Source organism: Magnolia sinica, chromosome 11 (assembly GCF_029962835.1).
Source record: "Magnolia sinica isolate HGM2019 chromosome 11, MsV1, whole genome shotgun sequence".
NCBI classification, from domain to species: Eukaryota; Viridiplantae; Streptophyta; class Magnoliopsida; order Magnoliales; family Magnoliaceae; genus Magnolia; species Magnolia sinica.
In genome coordinates this window covers 73,922,898-73,940,143 of record NC_080583.1, presented here as the reverse complement: position 1 = coordinate 73,940,143, position 17,246 = coordinate 73,922,898, and the positions used below count along the sequence as shown (strand labels likewise).

At 40.9% G+C, this 17,246-nt stretch overlaps 2 long non-coding RNA genes across 2 annotated transcripts; one reads left to right on the top strand and one right to left on the bottom strand.

Annotated features, from left to right (window-relative positions):
• Nucleotides 1-605: 605 nt before the first annotated feature.
• On the bottom strand, nt 606-11,284 carry LOC131219364 (uncharacterized). Its single transcript, XR_009158146.1, has 3 exons — nt 11,152-11,284; nt 4,454-4,547; nt 606-898 (listed from the first exon to the last, which is right to left on the bottom strand). It is a non-coding gene; the product is annotated as an uncharacterized LOC131219364 (long non-coding RNA).
• Nucleotides 1,909-2,303, top strand: LOC131219365 (uncharacterized). The gene is made up of 3 exons (XR_009158147.1): nt 1,909-2,005; nt 2,095-2,190; nt 2,287-2,303. It is a non-coding gene; the product is annotated as an uncharacterized LOC131219365 (long non-coding RNA).
• Nucleotides 11,285-17,246: the final 5,962 nt, after the last annotated feature.

The following is a 17,246-nucleotide window of genomic DNA, read 5'->3' as shown; positions in this document are numbered from 1 at the left end:
CAATGAGCCAAGGCCACATAATGCAGCTCATTACAATGTACATAGGACATACTGAATCTATCCAACTGAAGTTTGAAAGGGCAATCACCATATCATCAGTGCAAGACCAATGAGAAAACTATAGAGATTGGACATTGGAATAAAAATATGCCCATCCTCTTTTAGAACAACTAAAGAACCAAGATGGCATGGCAGTTGGAACAGTTATTTTAGCCTAATGCTGATTGTCTACAACCAATCATAGGTAGTCAGCCTTTAACAGTGTCAAAGGCAGTCAGCCTAATGCTGCAAAAGAATTTGGTCAGCTCCCAGCTGAGCATGACAGAGAAAATACTCATCCATGTATTAACAATAAGGTTCTATAAGGCAATTATACGAGTGAAGCACTCAGCTGCTGCAAGGGAATGGAAGCTTTTGAGTTCTTCCAGGTTATTCCGTAGATACTTATGCTCCAAATATCAATCTTATGGTAAAAGATGATTACAAACTTGTAAAAAAAAGTTCCACATGAATTTATATCCGAAAGAATGAAAGAAAGACGACTTTTAGTTATCATGAAACAAAATGGAACCACATGTTCCTACTTCCAGCATTCTGAAAACATTATACAAGGGCCTATAATCCTCCGCTTGAGCATCAGTATAATCATTTTGCAAAACATGAGAACGGCCATGTGATTGGTGCCCATGGATTGACTTACATTTCTCATTTATTTTTGGAAAGCATTACACGCTGCACATCTGGTGTAAACTTAGGCATATGCAATTACAAACAAAAGAGAAGTGCAATTAGAAAAACCTCTGGCTGCAATTCTACACAATCAGCAAAATCAGCATCTGCAACCAACTCCTCTGCATTTGAGGTCGTAGTCTTACAGCCACTCGAACTCTTCCAAGAACTGTCCCAAGCATCCAAAGAAAAGAAAAGAAAATTCAGAATTGATCATAATTAAATTTTTTTTTAGAAAAAAATCCAGACTACAAAACAGATGCAAATGAGACACACCCATTTTCCAGGTAGGTCAACCAATTAGCCTTCTAAGGAACATAGAGAAAAGATACACACAACAATCTTTTCTTCTTTTTTTTTTTCCTTCTTTTTATCAAGAATCCTGACAATATGATGAGATATAACAAGAGATTTTTATTAAGAGATAATCGAGGAGGAAATAATTCCAAAATAGAGCATCATGGATACCACCTTCATTAATAGTAACATCTGCAACAGATCCATTTCAGTTTATGGTTTTTAATGGTGTAAACAATATACAAATTTTATGGCATGGGCCAAAAGATGAACTATATACAAATTTCAGGTGGACCACAACATACAAAACAGTGGTGGAAGACCATTATAAACATTTTTATTTTTTTTTGTGGGTCACAAAAGTTTTGGATCTAATTTTATCAAAACAGGCTAGATACTAGCAGATGGCAAGTCAAAAATGATAGTGTTGGAAATATGTAAATACCCATGAAAATGCTGGACAAAAGGAAAGTGTAACATGGCCATAAAGATATCTACACAAAGAAAGCTTCAAATTGATTAATTTAAAAATAGAAAATGATATTTGCATGATGTTTACTACAAACAAACAATATCAACTCACCTAAGGCCCTGTTTGGTAGACACCTAAAAAATGATCAATAAGACTACTGATTTCAAAACTAAATCATCCCAAAATTGAAGACGAAACTGATTGCATAGTGAAGTGAAGCAGCAACAGATTTGGATGCAGGCGTGGGGTAGCGTCTATTAATGTAAATAAGTATAAATAGGTAGGAAGCAGGAGCGGGAGTGACAATCTGATGTGTGATTAGAAGCGGGAGCAACACCTAGTTAGAAGCTGTGTTTTCAAATCGCATAAGTCTTCTATGATGAAAAGCATCAAATTGAAACATAAGCAAGCAGCTTCATCATTCTGAATGTGTTTCCACTGCAGATAATACTTTGCTCTGCTGTGAAGCTCTTTCGCAGGGCAAAGAAGGATACAACCATCGGAGAGGTATTTTCCCATCTGGATTGAAGTATCCAGCACCCATCTTCAAATTCAAAATATAAAAGCTGATCTTCTGATATGTTATCTGGGTGCAGCTGAATAAATCCTATTCTGACATCTGTAAGACTGCACTAGTTCCCCAGGCTAGCATGTTGGAATTCTCAAACATGTGCAGAGTGCTTAGTGACCAGGTCCTTGATTTTGTTTCAGTCAATTCAGATTCTCAGCATTTAATTTTTATTTTTTAAAAAAAACTAATAAACAGTCCCATCTGATTCATAGTGCAGGGGCTTCTCAAACTTGGTGGGATGATATCAAATGCTTAGGAATGTGCATTAGTGGGATAAGTGCCATAGTTTGCATGAATTTTGGGCCAATTTGGGATTCTGTCAAGTTAATAAAATCATTAGATGGGTTGAGACAACACTCTTACTAAAGAATGATCTGTTACAAGTTCCAGGAGAATGATCTGTTACAAGTCAGGAGTAAGCTAAGTATCTAAGCATATCCATGACACTAGCAAACAATAAAAGATTGCATATTGATTAAAAATTATAAATAAAAAAAAAATTATAAAAAAAAAGCTATAAAAGATTGCAGCTAATCATTGAAAAAATAAACTTAAAAAGTTTCAGCCATAGCAAAGAGAACAATGTGAATAGGAAGTTACAGTGTGTTACATGTGTTGCAGTTTACCTTTTGCTAGGTGAAACGGTAGGCACTACCTTTCCGAAGCTTCAAAATTGAAATTAATGGTTTGAATCCCACAGTTTCCTTCAGTAAAATTTGCACTGCACAAATTGTTTTAAGTAATCACCACAAAAGCATATTGGGACTAGGCATCTTTAACAGCCACAACTTGGTCGGATGCATTGTTACGGAGAAGATTGTTCAGTAATTCAAGACAATCCTGTTTAGAAACAAAATATCAAGGGATGCCATCAGTACCCATCAATATGCTCAAAGAATTCTGCGCTAGGGTTTCCAGACAACTGTTTAGAAACAAAAAGATATTTGCATAATGTTTACTGGCAATGCTTTTGTCTCTAAGTTTGATACGGTATGGTATGGAGTGCAATTTTATCTTAGGTATACTCTGCTGCTAGCATGAAGGGAGTGTAGCATGTGTCATGCTGGGCCTGATTTGGCCTCAACTGGGAGACTCATTGAGTCAAGTCAATGGCTCAGTCGACCTGACATGACTGGAACTGAGTCACTCCCCTTCTGAATGGGGATTTTACCAAAAACAAATATGTGCAAGTGGGATTTGAACCCCCAGCATCCGCGGAGGTAAGCTATGCCCTTAATCAGTGAGGTTAGTGTTGTTATCGGTTTTGAGTTATGTTCTATATTACTTAATTGAACTATTTTAAGAAAAAGAGTTAAAAGGGTCAGGTAGAGTCTTCTATTCAACCCAACCTGTTTGAACATTGAATTGAGTAATCGGGTTTTTGAACTATGTACACAGTGCTACATGCAGTGTTGTTGTTGGTTTTGAGTTATGTTCTATATTACTAAGCTTGTGAACATTTTTCTTTTATATCTAGCTTGTAATTCTAAAACATAGATGTCGTTATGCATACAGAAGCACCTGGCCTCAACTGCATCCGTTGTGTGAAGAGTGATGAGGATATTTCATCTGGGATGCCACTAAATGGATGGGCCACAGCACGAAAATACCATGACAATGCAAATCCCTAATTCGGGATTCGACAATGCAAATCCCTAATCAGGTATTCTAAATTGCAGAAAGCAACAGCAAGAAGGGAAAAGGTTTACATTATACCTAAGAATCGGAGATTCACGAGCAGCGGAAGGCCGAACTGCAGCAGAGGGCCGAGGAGATAGAGAGAGAGAGAGGACTAGGGTTTTGAGAGAGAGAGAGAGAGAGAGAGAGAGAGAGGCAGAGAGAGGGAGGGAGAGGGAGAGCTTGAGGGACTCGAGAGGGAGAATCGGCGCGCAGCTGGAGATGAGGGGGCGGAAATAAAGTTAGTTTTTTTTTTCTTCTTCTTATAGAACCCTTTACCCGCAGTTGTTAAAATCGGCCGTTAGCAAACGGTGGCCCCGTCAGTCGGCTAAGCTACACTTTCTTGTAGTGCATCCTGAATCTCTACCATGACATATCAAGCAGGAGCATCTCAACAAGTTGCAAGTCAGTGTGTAGTGTCTTTATTCTTTTATTTGATAAAGGTCCAAGTCCTCTGATTTGCTTCTTTTAGCATGTGGTTTCAAATACCGCATGAAATGAACAGAAGAACAAAGTATGTATATTCCTGCACACCAAAATTGTCAAAATATGGAAGATTTTCCTATGAATGGTGGAATACAGAAAATCTCAATCACCTTCAAGAGTCAAGATGGTTCATGAGTTTTCAGAAAAATCCAGTCTGTTTACATTTCAGAGAGAGAGAGAGAGAGAGAGAGAGAGAGAGAGAGAGAGAGAGAGAGCCTTACCAATCAATATGGGTCAGATGCCCGGGTCCTGACAAGCCAAATACATCCTTCGGGGAGGCCATTGTCCAAACCTATGCAAAGCTTATGATCCTGGCTGAAAGGGATCACAAAAGAAACGGAAAAAAATGCAAATAGAAAAAAAGGAAGTGTAAATTAGAATGGAAATCACAAAAAATGACTATAATAACACTATAAAGAATGGAAATTTCACAAAAGTTCTATTGATGAGCAATTAAGACTTACTTCCACTATTCGCATCAAAGAAATAAGATGTGCATTTCCTTTCATAGATCAAGAGGCCCCAAACCTTCAAAAAGATTTCAACTTCAAATTATGATTTCCTTCTTTTTATCAATTTAAACATGAAACACACAAATAAATGCTTGGACACTACTAAGGTGTATTTTGAACATGAATTCTCAATAGACGACTCAAAAGAGAAGAAACTCATGAGCATAATACAAATCCTAAAAATGAGTATCAACCCAACAAAAATATCATGATAAGCATAGTTTCCTACTAAAGTTAACTAAATAAAGAAGTAGCACCATTAATGATGTAGGGATGAACATGATGAGGATAACTACTCTGAATCCATGGAGCTTCTCTGGACTCCTCACAGAGACTTCTCGAATCCACGAGGAAAGAAAGCAGAAAATATAAATAAATTCTAATAAATTCAAAATTGATTAATTCATCAATAAAAATGAGTTCACAACCCTTTAAATAGGAGTACCAAGCAATGGGAAAGAAATCAGAATCAAACTACAACTCAAACTCCTAGAATCCGTGACTTACTATAAATAGTAAACTTACTATTTATAGACGGTCGTGATGTCTACTAGTGCGCGAGGTTTTCGGCCAAAAATAGTAAGTGTCCTATTTGGCTTCACCAAACCGTTCTCCTAATTATTCCAAGCTCTTTTCACGTTAGGTGCAACTCCTAAAGCCCGACGGATGAAGAGTTATAATCAAACTAAAACTTACTATTTATAGTAAAAAAGAAATTAAAACAGGGAAACGACCGTCGATCCAGGAGTTTTTCGCAATTCCGGGCTGTGCAACCCAACGTAACGGGTTGGTTGGCTTCAGTAGCTCGTTCTACCCCAAAATCATATATTTTACGTCAGGTAACTCATTCCGGATTGCAAGATACGCCCGATTTAAGGTTCGATGGTCTGGATCACTTCTGTCGTTGACCAGGCCTTTTCTGATCCATCTTGGCCATGTAACTATCCGCGACCCACTCTACATCAGTTTCCTCCACTTCAAAAGAACTCGTCCTCGAGTTCTCGTCATGTTCTGGTTCATGATACTCGGTCAGGTTCGTGACATTGAAAGTCTGTGAGATTGTCATGTCATCTGGAAGATCAACAACATAAGCATTGTCATTGATCTTTCGGATGATTGGTACCGGTCCAATCTTATTATTTTTCAACTTGTTGTACGTCCCGGTCAGAAATCTCTCTTTGCGCAGATGGACCATAACGCGGTCGCCCACCTCGAACACTTTTTGTCGCCGATGCTTGTCCGCTTGTTCCTTGTACTTCTCGTTCGAGGTATATAGCTTGGTTTGCACTTCTGCATGGATGTCCATGATCTTGTCTATCATATGTTCTGCTGCAATGCTCGTGCCTGGGTGCTTGGGCAGAGGGACCAAGTCAAGTGTGTGGCGAGGCACTCGTCCGTAGATAATCTAGAATGGTGATCTCCCCGTCGAGCGGTTCACCATGTTGTTGAATGCAAACTCTACTTGAGACAGGGTCAAATCCCATTGCTTCAGTTTTTCTCTGAAAATACAGCGAAGGGGGTTTCCCAATGTGCGATCACAACTTCGGTCTGCCCATCAGTCTGTGCGTGGTAAGCACTGCTGAATTGAAGTCGTGTATTGAATCGATTCTATAAAGTCTGCCAAAAGTGGCTAATGAGCTTCGTGTCATGATCGGAAGTAATGGTCTTGGGGACCCCGTGTAGCCGTACGACTTCCCTGAAAAATAAATTCGCCACTTGTGTTGCATCAAGGGTCTTCTTACATGGGATAAAGTGCGTCATCTTGGAGAAACGATCTACCACCACGAACACCGAATCCATGACACGCTGTGTTCGTGGGAGACCAAGCACGAAGTTCATTGATAAATCCTCCCAAGGACTGTAAGGAATAGGTAACGGGGTGTAGAGGCTCGTATTCTGAGATTTCCCGTTGGAGGTCTGACAAACATGACAATGTTGTACGGCTTTTCCCACATCGCGTACTAACTGCAGCCAGTGATACCGCTCTTCCACAAGAGCTCGCGTCTTGTCTCGCCCCAGGTGTCCACTAAGGCCACCTCCATGTATCTCCTGAATAATCTGCTCCCTCAAAGAACTTTGGGGGATACACAATCGATTCCCTTTGAAGAGAAAATCGTCCTGTATATGAAGGTCACTGGGGTGACCTTCTTGACACTTCATCTAAGAATCTTTGAAGTCCTCATCCTCGGCATACAGCTCCTTGAGACAGTCGAAGTCGACTACCTTGTTGCTCATTGTAACTAGTAGTGATGCACGACGACTAAGTGCATTAGCCACCTTGTTCTGCTGCCCTGACTTGTGCTTCAGAACGAACGTGAATTCCTGTAAAAACACAACCCATCTAGCATGCACACGATTCACGTTAGTCTGACTATTAATAAACTTTTAATGCTTAATGGTCAGTGTACAAAACAAACTCTCTTTGAATCAAATAATGCCGCCAATGTCGCAGCGCCTGAACAACTGCGTACAACTCAAGCTCATAAGTCGACCACTTCTTTCGAGCTTCGCTGAGCTTCTCGCGGTAGAAGGCTACCGGCCTGCCTTCTTGTGATAATACTCCTCCTATTTCGACGTATGAAGCGTCACACTCAACCTCAAATAATTTGTCGAAATTAGAAAGCACCAAGACCGGTGTTGTAGACAAACGATGCTTGATCTCATGAAAGATCTTTTTAGCTTTATCAGTCCACTGGAACGGTTCTTTTTTCATGCAATCTGTTATAGCCGCGACTATGGTGCTAAAATCTCGCACAAATCGATGATAGAAAGTCGCCAACCCATGAAAACTCCTCACCTCATGAATGTTTGTCGGGATCGGCCATTCCCTAATAGCTCGCACCTTTTCATCATCCACACGAATGCCTGTGGACGTTTCAACAAATCCTAGAAACAACAGGTTGTCAGTTAAAAAACTACACTTCTTCAAGTTGAGGTACAACTTGTTAATTTGTAGGACCTGTAGCACTTGCCTGAGATGTTTCCTGTACTCCGCCTCATCCTGGCTATATATCAATATGTCATCAAAATATACTACCACAAATCGGCCAGTGAACGGTTTTAGAACTTGATTCATCAAACGCATAAAAGTACTTGTTGCGTTCGATAGGCCGAAGGGCATGATCAGCCATTCATACAACCCTTCCTTGGTCTTGAATGCCGTCTTCCACTCATCACTGGGTCAAATACGAATCTGATGGTACCCGCTCCTTAGATCTAGTTTAGAGAACACCTTGGCCCCTTCTAACATATCGAGCATGTTGTCCAACCGTGGTATTGAGAACTGATATTTGATGGTAATTTTGTTGATTGCTCGGCTGTCGACACACATGCGCCAACTTTCATCTTTTTTTGGCGTTACTAATGCTGGTACAGCACATGGGCTCATGCTCTCTCTCAAGAGACCCTTACGGATCAATTCCTCCACTTGCCCCTGAAGTATCTCACACTCCTTCAGACTCATTTGATAATGAGGGCGATTGGGCAGGCTAGCCCCAGGGACGAGGTCTATGTGATGTTGGATGTCCCTCATGGGGGGCAATCCATCAGGTAAATCCTCAGGCCAGACTTCTTTGAATTCGTTTAGCAATAGTCTTAAACTTGGAGGGATGTTTGAGGGTTCCTCTTCCTCGCCCTTCACTACTACGACATATACCTCGCCAGTTTCCTTAGATTCCTCCATAAAATTTCGAATGGTCAAGAGGGAAATCCTCTCCACTTTAGAGGCTCCAGGGTGGTTCTCTGTTGCCATAGGGGCAAGGATTATTTTTCGACTATCCTTGACGAATACGTAAACATTATCTCGTCCCCTATGGGTCGCATCACGGTCCGACTGCCAGGGTCAACCGAGTAACATATGACAAGCTTCCATATCAACTACGTCACAAAGTATTTGATCCTTTTAATTTTTACCAATTGAAAACGAGATAGTGCATTGTTCAGTTACCTTGGTCTCATTCACCTTTTTTATCCAGCCAATTGAGTACAAGGAAGGATGTTTCATCGTTGGTAGCCACAACTTATCCACCATCACTCTCGAGATGATATTCTTGCTACTACCACTGTCTATGATCACATCACAGACCTTTCCATTGACGGTGCACCAAGTACGAAATATATTGTGTCGTTGTGGATGAAATTCCTTTCGTGGGGCATACAGTAATCGCCTCACAACTAGAAATTCACCACGATCCTCGCCCGTCATTTCATCGCCACCTGCTATTTCTTCAGTGATTTGTTCATGTTTATCAAAGCGATGGTCTTCTTCTACGGCCTCATCTTTAGTGCCCCCTTCGTTTATAGTCAAGTGTGCTGCGGGACGTTGAGGACAAGTGTTTGATAAGTGGCTTGGTTGGCCATAACGGTAACAATTGTTTGACCTTAGCCGAGCATAAAGATTTGGAATCCTACTCGGACCCGTTGTTATGGGTGTTGCACGTTAAGGTCTGGATGAGACGCTCCCCGTATCACGGTTTGCGGTTGTAGGAAGTTAAGGTACTAGGTCTTTTCCTCATGGCAACACTGCATCCTGTGTGGGACCCGTCATGGGGGGTCGAGTTAAAGGATATGGACTAGCAGGAGCTCTTGCAAGTTGTGTTTCTACCCTACCCACCAATTGAAATGCTTCATCCACAGTCCCGACTGGGTACAGCTGAACTCGATCTTGAATTGTCAGTCGCAACCCACCTATGAATCGTGCCACCTTCTGTGACTCAGATTCAGACAGATCGTTTCGTGTAGCTAGCCATTGCAATTCTTCAGTGTAATCTGTGACTGTTTGATTTCCTTGTCTACAATTTTGATATTGCTAGAATAATATCTGCTCATAATCACTAGGGAGAAATTGAGATCTAAGAAGACGTCTCATCCGTGGCCATGATGAGATGGGCACCTTGTTCTGGCGAGCTCGTGAGAGTTATAATTGTTCCCACCATGCAGAAGCACTAGATTTTAATTTAAACGCTACCAATTTCACCCTTTTCTGATCTGGCACGTCCATGTAATCAAAATATCTCTCTACTTCGGCTATCCAATCGAGAAAATCTTCTATACATAATAAACCGTTAAAACTAGGAAGTTCAACCTTACCTCGATAGTCTCTTTCAGCACGATCTAGATGATCACCTCCGTGGATTGGTCGTCGAGCAAAACCCTTATTAAGGTTCTCGTCGTTAGAACTTGAATCATCTGGTGTAGCCCCACGGTTTGCCAATGGTAGTGCTCTACGAAAATCGGGGTTGTGTCGTACAGCAACCATAGGTGATGGATCCACGATAGGTGGTGGAGTACCTCCTAGGGCTTGAGGTGGAAGTAGCGCATTCGTAAGACGGTCGAGAGTTGCCTGCAGCCCTTGCATGGTCAACTGACTCTCCCGGTGGAAAGCTTTCATTCTTTCCGAAAGATAACGAATCCCTGGATCACCGTTCACAGGATTTTGATTCATACCTTCGTTGTTTGCCATCAGTTCGAGGAAAATCCTTGCTCTGATATCAATTGATGCAGGGATGAACGTGATGAGGATAACTACTCCAAATCCACAGAGCTTCTCTGGACTCCTCACAGAGACTTCTCGAATCCACGAGGAAAGAAAGTAGAAAATAGAAATAAATTCTAATAAATTCGAAATTGATTAATTCATCAATAAAAATGAGTTCACAACCCTTTAAATAGGGGTACCAAGCAATGGGAAAGAAATCAGAATCAAACTACAACTAAAACTCCTAGAATCCGCGACTTACTATAAATAGTAAACTTACTATTTATAGATGGTCGTGATGTCTACTAGTGCGCGAGGTTTTCGGCCAAAAATAGTAAGTGTCCTATTTGGCTTCACCAAACCGTTCTCCTAATTATTCTAAGCTCTTTTCACGTTGGGCGCAACTCCTAAAGCCCGACGGATGAAGAGTTATAATCAAACTAAAACTTACTATTTATAGTAAAAACGAAATTAAAACAGGGAAACGACCGTCGATCCAGGGGTTTTTCACAATTTCAGGCTGCGTAACCCGGCGTAGCAGGGTTGGTTGGTTTCAGTAGCTTGTTCTACCCCAAAATCATATATTTTACGTCATGTAACTCATTCCGGATTGCAAGATACGCCCGATTTAAGGTTTGATGGTCTGGATCACTTCTGTCGTCGACCAGGCCTTTTCTGATCCATCTTGGCCATGTAACTGTCCGTGACCCGCTTTACATCAATTAACCAACCTAATCAAGTCCTACAAGTTCCCCACTAAAAGTCCATAATATTAATAATAATAAACAACCATTAGAACAACTTCAAAATGCCATGCAAAAAAAAAAAAAGAAAAAAGAAAAATGAATACAACTCAAATTCAATAATTCAATAGAGACAAAAAAGGAGAACAACAGCAAATAGAAATGCAATAAAATGGTAACAAACCCACCTTAAAATGATCACCAGCTCCCTCCTCAAGATCTTTCCAGCTACGGATTTTGGTATCGAGTTTATGAAAGTTACTCGTTGTATTTTCTTGTATGGTGCAACCCGTAGCAAGAATAGTAAGACAATTGCTATCTGTTTGAAGGTTACCAATCAGATAAAGCAAGGCATGATTTTAGAAATCTGCACAATCTACATTTTAAAAAGGAGAAGCAAAGCTAGCATTGCAAGGCCCAACACATTTTCACATTTTTTAATTTCATGCATGAGATTGAAGAACCGCTCACAATAATTGCTGGTGGAATGCAAACAATGAGTGCAATGATGGAAATGTAGGCGTAGATATTGGTGTTGTCCACATCAATCTGCAACAAACAAGGGCTCAATCTTCATTTGACAGATAGATAAATTTTAGAATCTAGATATAAAGAATAGAGAGAGATATTATCAGACCATGGCTTTCTTTGAATAGATGCACCTGTAAGTGAAGGAGATGTCGGAAATCATGGCACTAATGAAGCCTATCCAGTTGAATGAAAGCTCAGTTAGAGATGTGTATATTGGACCCAAGACTCCTCTAAACTACATAACGTGGATGAACCACTGCTACTTCTGGGTCGAACAAATCCATATTGTTTCTCCCAATCAAGCATCATAAAACCCCTCTAAAGTAAGAGACAGATCTCACAATTGAGAAAAAAGTTTTTTTTTTCCCTCTAAGTTCTTCCTTCTGTGCAAGATTCTAGTGTAGATAGTACGATCTAGAAAGCATGACAAAAGCATCCATACAGAAGTATATATACCTTGTCTATTTCAATGTCAAACAGTTGATTTAATCCAACTTGTAAACATTCATGAAAAGTGCAGGCACCAAAGCCTGCAAACATTGATTAACAAGAATCAAAACAATACAACCACATGAGATATAATCAAATGTATACATACTCAGAACTGAAAGTTGTTCATCACGTTACCTCCAAAATTGTTCAAACATGTGGTGCAGAACACATGTCAGATGGGAATACTCATTATGACCACTGAGCTAGTTTCCAATTTATCTATACACAGATGAAAGAAGTACTAGTAGAGAAAATCCCCACTAGACACCATCTTTCCACAAATCCAATCTGGAACCAACTCTTCTAGTAGCTTTAATTGTTCTTCAACTTCTCCTGCAATGCCATTGCGACGAAGTTCAGTTTGATGGGGTTTTCGTCCTCAATTCAGAAGGGAGGTAGTGCAGTTTCTTTATTTGACTCTAATTCCTCCGCTTATGCGCAGTTTCCTTATTTGAGTCTAATTCCTCCGGTTTTCTATTTAAGGGGTTCCAAAACGGGATTAGGGTATTCTATTTTAAGGGTTCTCACGTCCAAGGTCAGAGAGAGAGAGAGAGAGAGAGAGAGAGAGGAAGCTTGTGGAAGGGAGTTGACGTCTCAGTACTTCTACATCCTCGTGATCGGTGAGATCTTTCTGTTTTTCTTTTATTCTCTTGTTGTTTATCTACTCCTGCATAATGGAAGAAGGTTGTAACGTTCTACTTCATAGTGGATTGTTGATCTAGACGAGGTCCCGTGGTTTTTACCTCTTTAAGGGTTTTTCACATAAAAATATCTTGTGTAGTGTGGTTTATGCTTTGATTTATTTCATTGCTTCATTATTCCATAATTCTGATTTGTTTCGGGAGGCTAGATCCTAAGGTTTTGTGCAAGGCCCCCAACAAAGTGGTATCAAAGCTAAGTTCATTGAACGGGTATGATCGGTTTTGAATTATGGAAGGTGGCTCATCAAGGATGATCAGCCTCAATGGTTCTAACTGGACCATATGGAAGGCTAAGATGGAGGGCTTGCTTTATTGCAAGAACTTATATTCTCCAATTTTAGGCATATTAGCAAAATCCAAGGATATGTCTATTGATGATTGGAAGAAGATGGACTGGAAGGCGGTGGGGTTTATTAGATAATGGTTAGATGATTTCGTATTCCATCATGTGTCTATGGAGATCTTAACCGCTAGCCTATAGCTGAAATTACAAGGGTTGTATGAGAGGAAGATAACCGGTAATAAAAATTTTCTGATAAGGTAACTTGTGAATCTCAAGTTCAAGGATGATGGTTCTATGGCTGAACACATGAATGAAGTCAGCAATATGGTGAATCAACTCTCCTCTATGAAGATGATCTTGGATGATGAATTGCAGGCTTTGTTATTGCTTAGTTCATTGCCTAATAGTTGGGAGACATTGGTGGTGTCTCTAAGTAACTCTGCGCCAAATGGAAAGATTTTCATGGACCAAGTTACTAGTTGTCTATTCAATGAGGAGACAAGGAGGAAGTCTCAAGGGTTTACTCAGTAAGAGGCCCTTATGACATAGGAACAGGGGAGAGGAAAGAACAAAAAGAGCGGGAAGACCTGAGATAAATCAAGAGGTAAGTCGAGTACCAGGAAGGATGTTGAATACTGGAATTGTGGCAAGAAGGGCCACTACAAGCATGAGTGTCATGATAAGAAGAACGACAAGAAAGGAAAAGGAAAGGAAAAGGAAGATGAATCAGATTCCACTGCGATCACTTCAGATGGCGACGTTATAGTTATTCTTTTAATAGATCACGATATATGTCTCACGGCTACAAGTTAGGACACCAAGCGGGTGATTAACTGGGGAGCTTCTTTTCATGCGACTCCACATAGGGACTTCTTCACAAGCTACAAGTCACGTGACCGTGAAGATGATATCAATTCTGGCATATCGGAGATTGTAGGGGTCGGTGATATTTGTGTGAAGACCGATTTGGGCTGCACATTGGTTCTTAGAGATGTGAGGCATATCCTAGACCTTCCCCTCAACTTGATGTCGACGGGAAGGTTGGATGATGATGACTATGAAAGCCAGTTTGCTGGTGGACGTTGGAAGCTCATCAAGGGTTCGTTGATCGCAGCTAGATGAAAGAATTGTTGCACCCTTTACAAGGCAAGTGTCAGTGTGTGCAAGGATGGGTTGAACGTAGCGGAAGATTCAGTTATTGACATGTGATATAGGTATCTAAGACACATGAGTGAAAAAGGGCTTCAGCTACTAGCGAGGAAGTAGCTCCTTCCAGATGTGATAGGTACACCTCTCAAAACCTGTATTGATTATTTATTAGGGAAACATCATAGAGTTTCATTTATTAAAATTGTTTCTTATGTTAATAAAGTGCATGTATTAGATTTGGTTTATTCTGATGTTTGTGGTCCTATGAGGACAAAAACCTTGGGTGGGGCATTGTATTTTGTCACTTTCATAGATGATGCATCTAGGAGCGTTTGGGTTTATGCTTTAAAATCCAAGGATGAGGTCTTTGATGTGTTTAAATTGTTTTATGCTATGGTCAAGAGAGAGACAAGTAGATCATTGAAGTGCATCCGCACTGACAATGGTGGTGAATACATTAGTGACTTTCATGAGTATTGTAAGTCCCTGGGTATACGACATGAACAGACGGTTCCCAAGACCCCCCAGCATAATGATGTGGTTGAGCAAATAAATCACACCATTGTAGAGAGAATCAGATGCATGTTATCCCATGCAAAGTTGCCCAAGACGTTCTGGAGAGAAGCAATGCACACGACGGTGTATTTGATACATAGGTTTCCATCAGCCCCGTTGAATGGAGAAGTACCTGAGAAGGTGTAGACTAGACAGAATTCATTGTACAGTCATCTCAAGGTGTTTGGATGCAGGGTATCCGTTCACATACCAAAGGACGAGAGGTCCAAGCTCGATATGAAGATCAGGCAGTGTGTGTTCTTAGGGTATGATGATGAAAAGTTCGGTTATAGATTGTGGGATCCGACTGAGAAGAAGATCGTCAAGAGTAAAGATGTGGTCTTCTTTGAAGATCAGTGTATAAAAGACATTGGTAAGCAAGAGAAGAACTAGCTTAGTTCAAGTGAGCTAGAGGACATGGATCCGATTATTCTTCCTATGATGCCTAATGACGAGGGAGTACAGCAAGGTGCAGAGGACGAGGGAATTCCTTCAGAAGATGGACCGGGGGAGCAGCCCCCACTTGATCCACCTGTTGAGCCTCAGGTGAGGAGGTTATCTAGGGACAGACAACCGTCCAAGAGGTACTCTCCGCATGAGTACATTATGCTGACTGATGGGGGAGAGCCAGAAGATTATTCTGAGGCCCTAACCGACGAGCATAAGGGGGAGTGGTTGAAAGCTATGAAAGAGGAGATGGAATCCTTGCATAAGAACCACACATATGATATGGTGAAATTTCCTAAGGGCAAGAAAGCTTTGAGCAACAAATGGGTGTTCGGAAAGAAGGTTAAGCAGAACAATTCACAGACGAGGTTCAAGGCCAAACTTGTGGTGAAAGGGTTTGGTTAGAAAAAAGGCATAGACTTCGAGGAAATATTCTCACCAGTGGTGAAGATGACATCCATATGGGTATTGCTTGGGTTGGCGATTAGCATGGATTTGAAAATAGAGCAGTTAGATGTTAAAACTGCCTTCCTCCATAGTTACCTGGAAGAAGAGATTTACATGCACCAATCAGAGGGGTTCGAAGTCAAGGGCAAAGAGCATATGGTGTGTAGGCTGAGGAAGAGCTTGTATGGACTAAAACAAGTTCCACGACAATGGTTCAAGAAGTTCGACTCGTTCATAATTAAGCATGGATATGACAGAATGGAGTCAAACCACTGTGTATTCACGCAAGTTCTCAGATGGTAATTTCTTAGTTCTGTTGTTATACGTTGACATGCTCGTCATAGGAAAAGACAACAAGAAGATTGACAGGTTGAAACAGGAGTTGGGAAAGTTGTTTATGATGAAAGACTTGGGTCCGCCTAAACAGATCCTAGGAATGAAGATAACCTGTGACAGAAGCAGCATGAAGTTTTGGCTGTTACAAGAGCGGTATATTGAGAAAGTCCTAAAGCGGTTCAATATGAATGCAACGAAGCTGGTCAGTACTCCACTGGATGGTCACTTCAGACTGAGCGACAGGAAGTGTCCCAAGACGAAGGCAAAGGTGGAAGAGATGCAGAAGATACCCTACGCGTCAGTTGTAGGAAGTTTGATGTATGCTATGGTGTGTACGCACCCAGACATAGCATATGCGGTTAGTGTTGTCAGCCGGTATCTTGCCAATCCTAGCAAAGAGCATTGGGCAACGGTGAAATGGATAATATGGTATCTAAGAGGCTCATCCGGGTTGAGCCTATGCTATGGTGATGGAAAACCTGTGTTAGAGGGCTACACAGATGCTAATATAGCAGGTAACATAGACTCTAGGAAGTTTACATCAAGGTTCATGTTCATATTTTTAGGGGGAGCGGTCTCTTGGCAGAGCAAGCCACAGAAGGTCGTAGCATTGTCGATGACAGAGGCCGAGTATATTACGGTCACAAAGGCATGTAAAGAGATGCTTTGGGTGAAGAGGTTCCTACAGAAACTTAGCCTGAAGCGGGAGCAGCATGTGGTCTATTGAGATAGTCAAAGTGTTATACACTTGAGTAAGATCCAAGTCAGCACTCCAAGTCAAAGCACATAGAAATTCGGTATCACTAGATCAGGGATACTTTGGAACAGAAGGTGTTACAGTTTAAGAAGGTCCATACGGACGATAATAGGTCCGACATGATGACCAAGGCATTATTCAAGGGCAAGTTTGAGGTTTGTAGAAACCTGACTGGCTTGAAGAATGTAAACTTCTCCTGAGTCAGAAAGGAAAAGATTTGATGGGTTTTCCTCCTCAGTTCAGAGGAGAGGTAGCGCAGTTTCCATATTTGACTCTAATTCCTCTGATTATCCACAATTTCCTTATTTGAGTCTAATTCCTCCAGTTCTCTATTTAAGGGGTTTTAAAACGGGATTAGGGTATTCTATTTTAAGGGGTTCTCACGTCCAAGGTGAGAGAGAGAGAGAGAGAGAGAGAGAGAGAGAAAAGAGAGAGAGGAAACTTATGGAAGGGAGTCGACATCTCAGCGCTTCTACGTCCTCGTGATCAGTGAGATCTCTCTATTTTTCTTTTATTCTCTTATTGTTTATCCACTCTTGCGTAGTGAAGAAGGTTGTAACGTTCTACTTCATAGTGGATTGTTGA